The sequence below is a fragment of the Helianthus annuus genome, chromosome 17, assembly GCF_002127325.2.
Source record: "Helianthus annuus cultivar XRQ/B chromosome 17, HanXRQr2.0-SUNRISE, whole genome shotgun sequence".
Lineage (NCBI taxonomy): Eukaryota > Viridiplantae > Streptophyta > Magnoliopsida > Asterales > Asteraceae > Helianthus > Helianthus annuus.
The window spans coordinates 73,463,433-73,471,186 of NC_035449.2; the positions used below are offsets into that span (position 1 = coordinate 73,463,433).

The 7,754-nt window shown below is 35.2% G+C and overlaps 1 long non-coding RNA gene across 1 annotated transcript; it reads right to left on the bottom strand.

Moving 5' to 3' along the window:
* Window positions 1-496: 496 nt before the first annotated feature.
* LOC110922967 lies at window positions 497-4,098 on the bottom strand. Its single transcript, XR_002583600.2, has 2 exons — window positions 3,676-4,098; window positions 497-916 (listed from the first exon to the last, which is right to left on the bottom strand). It is a non-coding gene; the product is annotated as an uncharacterized LOC110922967 (long non-coding RNA).
* Between the last annotated feature and the right edge of the window lie 3,656 nt (window positions 4,099-7,754).

The following is a 7,754-nucleotide window of genomic DNA, read 5'->3' on the forward strand; positions in this document are numbered from 1 at the left end:
AACACAGATCACTTGGCCGGACTTATCATCCACATCCCAAAGAGGTTCGTGGAGGTGAGGTCCAGATTTTCGGACTTGTGCCATGTTGTGACTGCTCAAGGCTCAAATACAAGTTTCATCCCCAACTTCTCTCCTCTCTCTACCTTTACTCCACCTCAACTCCTATATACACTGGCAAATCCAACCATGTTTTATGGGTTCCTAGAAACCACTCGATTTTGAAAAAAAAATAGATAAAATTAGTGAGAACCTTGTATGATTTGAAAAAAAATTAGTGAAAATATACCAAAGATAATCAATTCACTGGAAAAAATTATGGATTCGCTCCTGTCTGTATGCCCTTCTTTATCAATGATTTCTCACTCTCTCTATCATAGAGAGAGTCCTTTAATTAAAATTAAGGTATCATTGTGAACTACATAGAAGAGAGAGAAATACAACTTCTTACGTCAAAACACAACAGTAAAAGATATCAAGTTATTAAACAAATACAATATTGTACGAATTTGTGTGATCCTTAATTTAAGAGCATTCACAATGCAAGAACCCACAAAACTCCACATCAACATACCACATGAGTTTTCAAACTTACTAAAAAACTTTATTTTACCCACAACATCAATCATCTTTCCTTAACCTCACCTTACAATTTTCATATAGAAATAAAAATGTTTTTGTGTGTAGAGCCCATCTTTAGCTTCCGGACCAAGTCCTGGGGAGTGGACCAAATCGCTTAGACCAACGCTCTAACAACAAAACAAAGCCATATGTGGAGTGCGTTTGGATTCGCCCGATAATCCGAACCATGCCATGCATGTATATGTTGTGCATGTTCGAGCCAGCCAGCCATAGTTCATAATTAATAATTTCAAGTTGGATGCAACTGCCTCCCATTTTTGCCTTCACCGCCAATGACCTTTTAAATTTGCACAAGTATATGTCAGGCTCAGACGCAAAAAAAGGCTAGTACAATCGAACATTCTACTCGCTTGCTGGTAGATTTGGAAAACACGGAGCGAGATCGTTTTCAGAAGTGCAAGGGGCGGACGCTGCAAAAATCTTGGCCGAAGTAAAGACTGGCGGGTTCTTATGAGTTAAAAATCGGGCGAAAATGTATACACTAGAATGGTCCAATTGGTGCAACTGTGACTTTGTATAACTTGTTTCTTGTACAGTGGCTTTTGTCCGTTTCTAATACAATCAGCCTTAAAAATAGGAGACGCATTGATAAAAAAAAGTTACGCTAAAATTGAAATAAATTTGAAATATAAAAGTATTTGCACTATAAATGAAGATTGTGGTAAGGGAGAGATTTGGGTTTTTAAGAGACCCAAGTTAAATTCCTGCTTCTCCTCATTAGTTTTCAGCGGCACCTGGTGATGGTGGGAGACTAGGCGAGTAGGCGGCGATCGATAGTTCGATCCTCGAACTGAATGGGTTTTACCTCATCGCATTGCCGTGCCTTTGGGCGAGCGTTCACGGGCTTCTGTCCTAGGTGGGGGGTTTCTCCAGTTTGGAGACGGGTGTATCCCGATGTGGTGAATTTCGCCAGTTGCCCATTTGGAGGATTTGTTGGCCGTTCAAAAAAAAAAAAAATCGCTCATGGTTTTATAGCCTAGTGTTATCTTGGGGGTGAGATAAGACTTTGTGACCAATAGGTCCTCGATTCGATTCCCACATGGGAGTTTCCCATATTTATTGGGTTTACTCCTGAATTGGAGTATAGTCATTATGCCTAGTGGAGATAGATATGATTTGATGGTTTCATTGGTGACATGATAATACTTCAATTGTGCGTTAGTGATCTAAATTTACCGTTAAAGAAAAAAAAGAAAAAAATCAATGATTGGATACTCAAGCCTGCAATGGATTTGAAAATCCAAATGTCCAATCGTTGCTACGCTAACTACAGACACGGAAGCGGCCAGCGGCGCGAGAAAGTCGAGATTATTTAATCTCACATGTATTCATTCCATTTTTTCCAACATTTCCTCCTAAAACCTTTAGTCGTAGGTTTGCAAAAAAAGTCTTTCCATAAAGAGTTAATTGTCATTTTACTCTCTGAGTTTTGTCTAAATTTGTTATTTTAGTTTAAATAGATTTTTTTCGCCTCTGGGTCCCTGACTTTTCCCTTTTATTACCATTTTGATCAAATACCTTAACTCCATCCAAAAACCTCATTTTCAACCATGGGTATTTTTGAGATTTTCAGTTTAAATCTTTTCAATTGCAATTTTGATCCAATTCTAAAAAATCAAAAAAAATTTTAAAAATTCCAAAAAATTCTAAGAAATAAAAAAAAATATAAAAATCCAAAAAATCTTAAAAATAAAAAAAATCATAAAAATAAAAAAAAAAATCTAAAAAATCATAAAAATTCTAAAAAATCAAAAGAATTCTAAAAAATCATAAAAATAAAAAAAATTCTAAAAAATCAAAAAAAATTCTAAAAAATAAAAAAATCATAAAAAATCTAAAAAATCAAAAAATTCTAAAAAAAAAAATCTAAAAACTCAAACAAACATATTTTAAAGTTTCAAATTCAAAAAATGGCGATATATTCCTCGTCTAGACGAATATATTTTCAAGTTTTATCTAGTTTGTTGAGTGAATGAGTGGTCATTATAAGATATAACCATTTATCCATTTAAAAAACAATTTAAAGTTTCAAATTCAAAAAATGACAATATATTCCTCATCCAGACGAATATATTTTCAAGTTTTATCTACTTTGTTGAGTAAAATTTGTTTTTTTAAATGGATAAATGGTTCTATCTCATCATTACCACTCATTCACTCAACAAAATAGATAAAACTTAAAAATATATTCGTCTGGACGAGGAATATATCGTCATTTTTTAATTTGAAACTTTAAAATATGTTTGTTTGAGTTTTTAGATTTTTTTATTTTTTAGATTTTTTTAGAATTTTTATGATTTTTTAGATTTTTTTTATTTTTCAATTTTTTTATTTTTAGAATTTTTATGATTTTTTATGATTTTTTGGAATTTTTTTGATTTTTAGATTTTTTTTCAATTTTTTTGATTTTTTTATTTTTAGAATCTTTTTTATTTTTAGATTTTTTTTTTATTTTTTAAAGTTTTTTTTTATTTTTTAGAATTTTTTTGATTTTTAGATTTTTTTTTATTTTTATGTTTGTTAGAATTTTTTTTTCATTTTTTTAGATTTGGATCAAAATCCTGCACGTTATGTCCTTTAGGGCAAACCCAGTTAATTTTTTTTTGTTAAATCTGATCATGTGCAAGGCATATGAGGTCATTTTTGTAATTTCGGCTTTTAGGGAAATTTATATAATTAACTTAAAATAAATACCCCACCATCTTTAAAAGTTGCAGACCCACCACCTGCCATCACCTGCCGCCACCTGCCGCCACCACCTCCCGCCGACCACCCACTATCTCCACCATCGCCTGACCCACCATCACCACTCCACCGTCTCCAACATCACCATTAATTACATCACCTGAACCAGATCTGCCTTAACAATCATCAGTTACTAAAACCAAAAACATATCAATTACTAAAACCAAAAACATATGCCCTCCTACGAAATCATCTGACCAAAAAAAAATCCTAAATCTCTGAACAAATAAAAATATCCCCAAATCATCTGAACAAACAAAAAATCCCAAAATTCAGGGTTAGAACACTTACTGTATGCACAACTTCAATTGAAATTCAAGCGTGGTTGTGGGAGGCGGATCGGGTCAGAGAGAGAAGGGTATGGCGGCAGTGGTGGTAGAGTTGAATCGGGGCATCCATCGTCATCTTCATCTCAATGAACATTATCATCGTCACCACGTCGCCGGAGCGACGGTCGTTCTGTTTACCGCCACCGTGAGAGAGATGAATCGGGTCAGAGAGAGAATGATATAGAGAGAAGGGTATGGCAGCGGTGGTGGTGGAGTTGAATCGGGGCATCCATCATCATCATCATCTTAGTCAACAAAATATAACCATCATCATCTCAGTCAACAAAATATAACCTTTTATTTGGAGTTGATAGTTGAATAGTGGTTGAGTTGAATCTGGTCGTTCTGTAGAGAGAGGTAAATAAGAGAGATGGAAAACTTTATTAGATGATAATAGATGGATTATATATAACCTTTTATTTTTTTGTTTGTTACAAAATAGTCCCTTAATAAAAGTTGTTTACAAAATAGCCCCTGAGAAAATGAAATGACAATAATACCCTAATGTGCCTTGCACATGATCAGATTTAACAAAAAAAATTAACTGGGTTTGCCCTAAAGGATATAACGTGCAGGATTTTGAAACATTAAGGACAAAACTCATCAATTTTAAAGGTAAAGGACAACGCCTGCAATTTAAGACAAATATAAAGGACAAAGCTTGTAATTTACTCTAAAAAGATTGAAAATGAAAATCCCCAAAATACCACTGGTTAAAAATGGGGTTTTTGGATGGAGTTAGGGTATGTGATCAAAATGGCAACAAAAGGGAAAAGTCAGGGACCCAGAGGCGAAAAAAAAACTATTTGGACTAAAATGGCAAATTTGGACAAACCTTAGGGACTAAAATGCCAATTAACTCTTCCATAAATATTTTACTTTTTTAGAACGGGCATATGTTGGTATATTTTACATCAACAACTCTAAAATAGTCTTTTGTTCATTTTTAAACGTGAGTACGATTTTCCAAATCGTTCGTCGCTCGTTTAATTTCCTGCTCAGTTGTAAATGAGCTGAGTAAATGAGCTGATCGGCTTGGTTCGGTTTTAATGGAGCCAAGCATGAGCGAAGATCTGCTCGACTTAGTTCAGCTCGAATTAACATTTATTAATTAATCATGTATATATATATATAGGGGACCGCTAGAATGAGAACCACCTCGAGTTGTAAGAACCGCGAGAACCACACCGTATGGGGCGAGGTGGACCAAATTTTTTTTTTCAAAAACGTAGATGCATGTATTATAAACACATTCGTAAAAAAAAATTTTAAAAAAAATGCCGTGCGTGTAGTTTTTTACACCACAAGTTTGTGGTTTACGAGTTCCGTAAATTTACGAAACTCGTAAACCACAAACTTGTGGTGTAAAAAACTACATGCGCGGCATTTTTTTTAATTTTTTTTACGAATGTATTTATAATACATGCATCTACGTTTTTGAAAAAAAAATTGGTCCACCTCGCCCCGGATCAAGTAGTTCTCGCGGTTCTTACAACTCGAGGTGGTTCTCATTCTAGCGGCCCCTATATATATATATATATATATACATATATAGAATTGCGCTAAAATAAGAACCACCTCGAGTTGTAAGAACCGCGAGAACCACACCATCCGGGTCGCCGTTTACCATGATTTTTTTTTTTACAACTAGATGTGTGTATTATAAACAAATCCGTAAAAAAAAAATTTTAAACGCCGCGGCCGAGGGGGTAGTTTTTTACACCACAAGTTTGGTGTAAAAAAAAAGAAAAAAGAAAAAAAATAAAAAACACCAAACTTGTGGTGTAAAAAAACTACCCCCTCGGCCGCGGCGTTTAATTTTTTTTTTTTTTTACGGATGTGTTTATAATACACACATCTAGGTGTAAAAAAAATCATGGTAAACGGCGACCCGGATGGGGTGGTTCTCGCGGTTCTTACAACTCGGGGTGGTTCTCATTCTAGCAGCCCCCTATATATATATATATATATATATATATATATATATATAATTATCTATACACAAAAATTACAATTATATTTATAGTTTATACACATCACTCTATTGCGTTTGGCCCAATATATATTAATAGCCTAATATACATTTACAACCCAACAAAAATTTAAAATTAAGTTTAATAGTGAAAGCTTAAATCGTAAAGTGACAATCTTTACTTTTTTCTCTCATTGGTCGTCCATCATCAATTGTCTCTCGCTATCACCCTACGCCACAATGCAATAATTGTTCTCTGCAGTATGCTCATCGACTCACCGGCCTCAACCTGAGCCTCATCCTCGGACAATCGAATCTTAAGTTTAGTCTCATCCTCGAACAATGGACCTCAGTCGCCACCCGACAACAGAAACATCCCAAATTTATGGTTGTCAAAATCACTTGCTGCTTGCTCGACACTCGCTTGAAAGATGTGTGTTCAAAAAATGCTCACTCGGTTTTCGGCTCGATTGTAAACGAGCCAAGCACGAGCAAAGGTGTACTTGGTTCGGTTTGGCTCGTGAAGAACCCTAAAAGTGAGACCTCTCTCTAAAATCTATATGCCTCTATCAAGTGGGTTAGCCCCACATTAACGTTATATTTTATATTTTATTTTATAATTCATATATTTAGGGGATAAACAATAAAGTTGTAACACGAAACAAATTTTTTTTCCTAATAGCAATAACCAAGTGACATGAAGAATTTTGGTTAGACGTATGATGTGCGTAAAATGCAATATATAAATTACATTAAACGATGCATAAAAATTAACCATTTTTCGATACTAATGTTGGAAAAATATGTTTCTTTGTTTACTTTTAATTTAGAGGATCAAAAGAGCTTAAACAGATAAAAGTAACAAATTAACAGAAGAAACAAACACAAATACAAAGAAGAAGGATTTATACGACCCACCGAACCCCCATCCACATCCAAAACAACAAAAATAACAAAAACAGAAGCTTAAGCAACGGGTCATGCCCACCAACCATGGGGCCATGCCCAGTCAAGATTCCCTGAAGAAAAAAACAACAGCTTAAGACAAATTAACACGGGGTTGTGCCAAGTCAACATGGGCCGTGGTCAACTATAGGATTCGCAGAATCTAAGATAGTACAACAAGTACACTCACCACGGGGCCGTGTTCTGTCACCACGAGGCGTGTTGGTACAAGATCTGACATCTGCAGTTAATGAAGGGAGAGAAATAGAAGACCACAAGATCGTGCCAAACCTGTGTTTTCAACTATAAATAGAGGTGCTTGGTTCAAGATAAAGGCATCTCTTGGCAAATCAATTCTCTCACACTTGCCATCAGCCCACCACTACTACAACACCAACACCCACCACCATCATCCATCTTTCATCTTTTAGAGTGTGTAGTAGTCTCGGGATCGAAGATCGATTGTAAGAGTTCTTGTCAATCAAAGGCCATGTTTGGCTAATCTCTTACATCACTTGGTGAAGACAAATCTTTCATGTATTACTTTCGATTTCCAATCTTTGGCAACTTTTTAATTGGATATGTATTAATGACTTTGATAACTAGTTTTTATATTGAAGGTGAACTTTATTTAATCATTTCTTCATGTTTTGTTGATTCACTCATTCGTGTCTTTACGGTCTATATAAAGCGCGTTAACGTCCTGTAAGGGGGTTAGAAGGGTGTTTGGGTAAAGTTCTTATCTCGTTCAGTGTATAGATCCTGCGAGGACCTGATTTAAGCTTATTAGGACTTCCTTTGAGGCAGATAACATCAAATCGGGGGAAGTAAGAATGGCTTGTAATCCCTTATAAAGTAACTGCTATTAAAACTTTATCCGGCCTTGCGGGACTGTATCCATGCTGACTCAGACCAATATGGTCGAGGGTAACGTTGCCTTCACAAGAGGGGCCTACCACTTTTCGCATTAATAACTTATTTAATTATCTTTCAATAATCCGACCTTGCAGGACTGTATCCCTACTGACTCAGACCAATAGTGTTGAGGGTAACATCGCCTTCACAAGAGAGGCCTTCCACTATAACTAAGATAATCTTTTAAAAAGGCTAAAGTGCGGAAATCA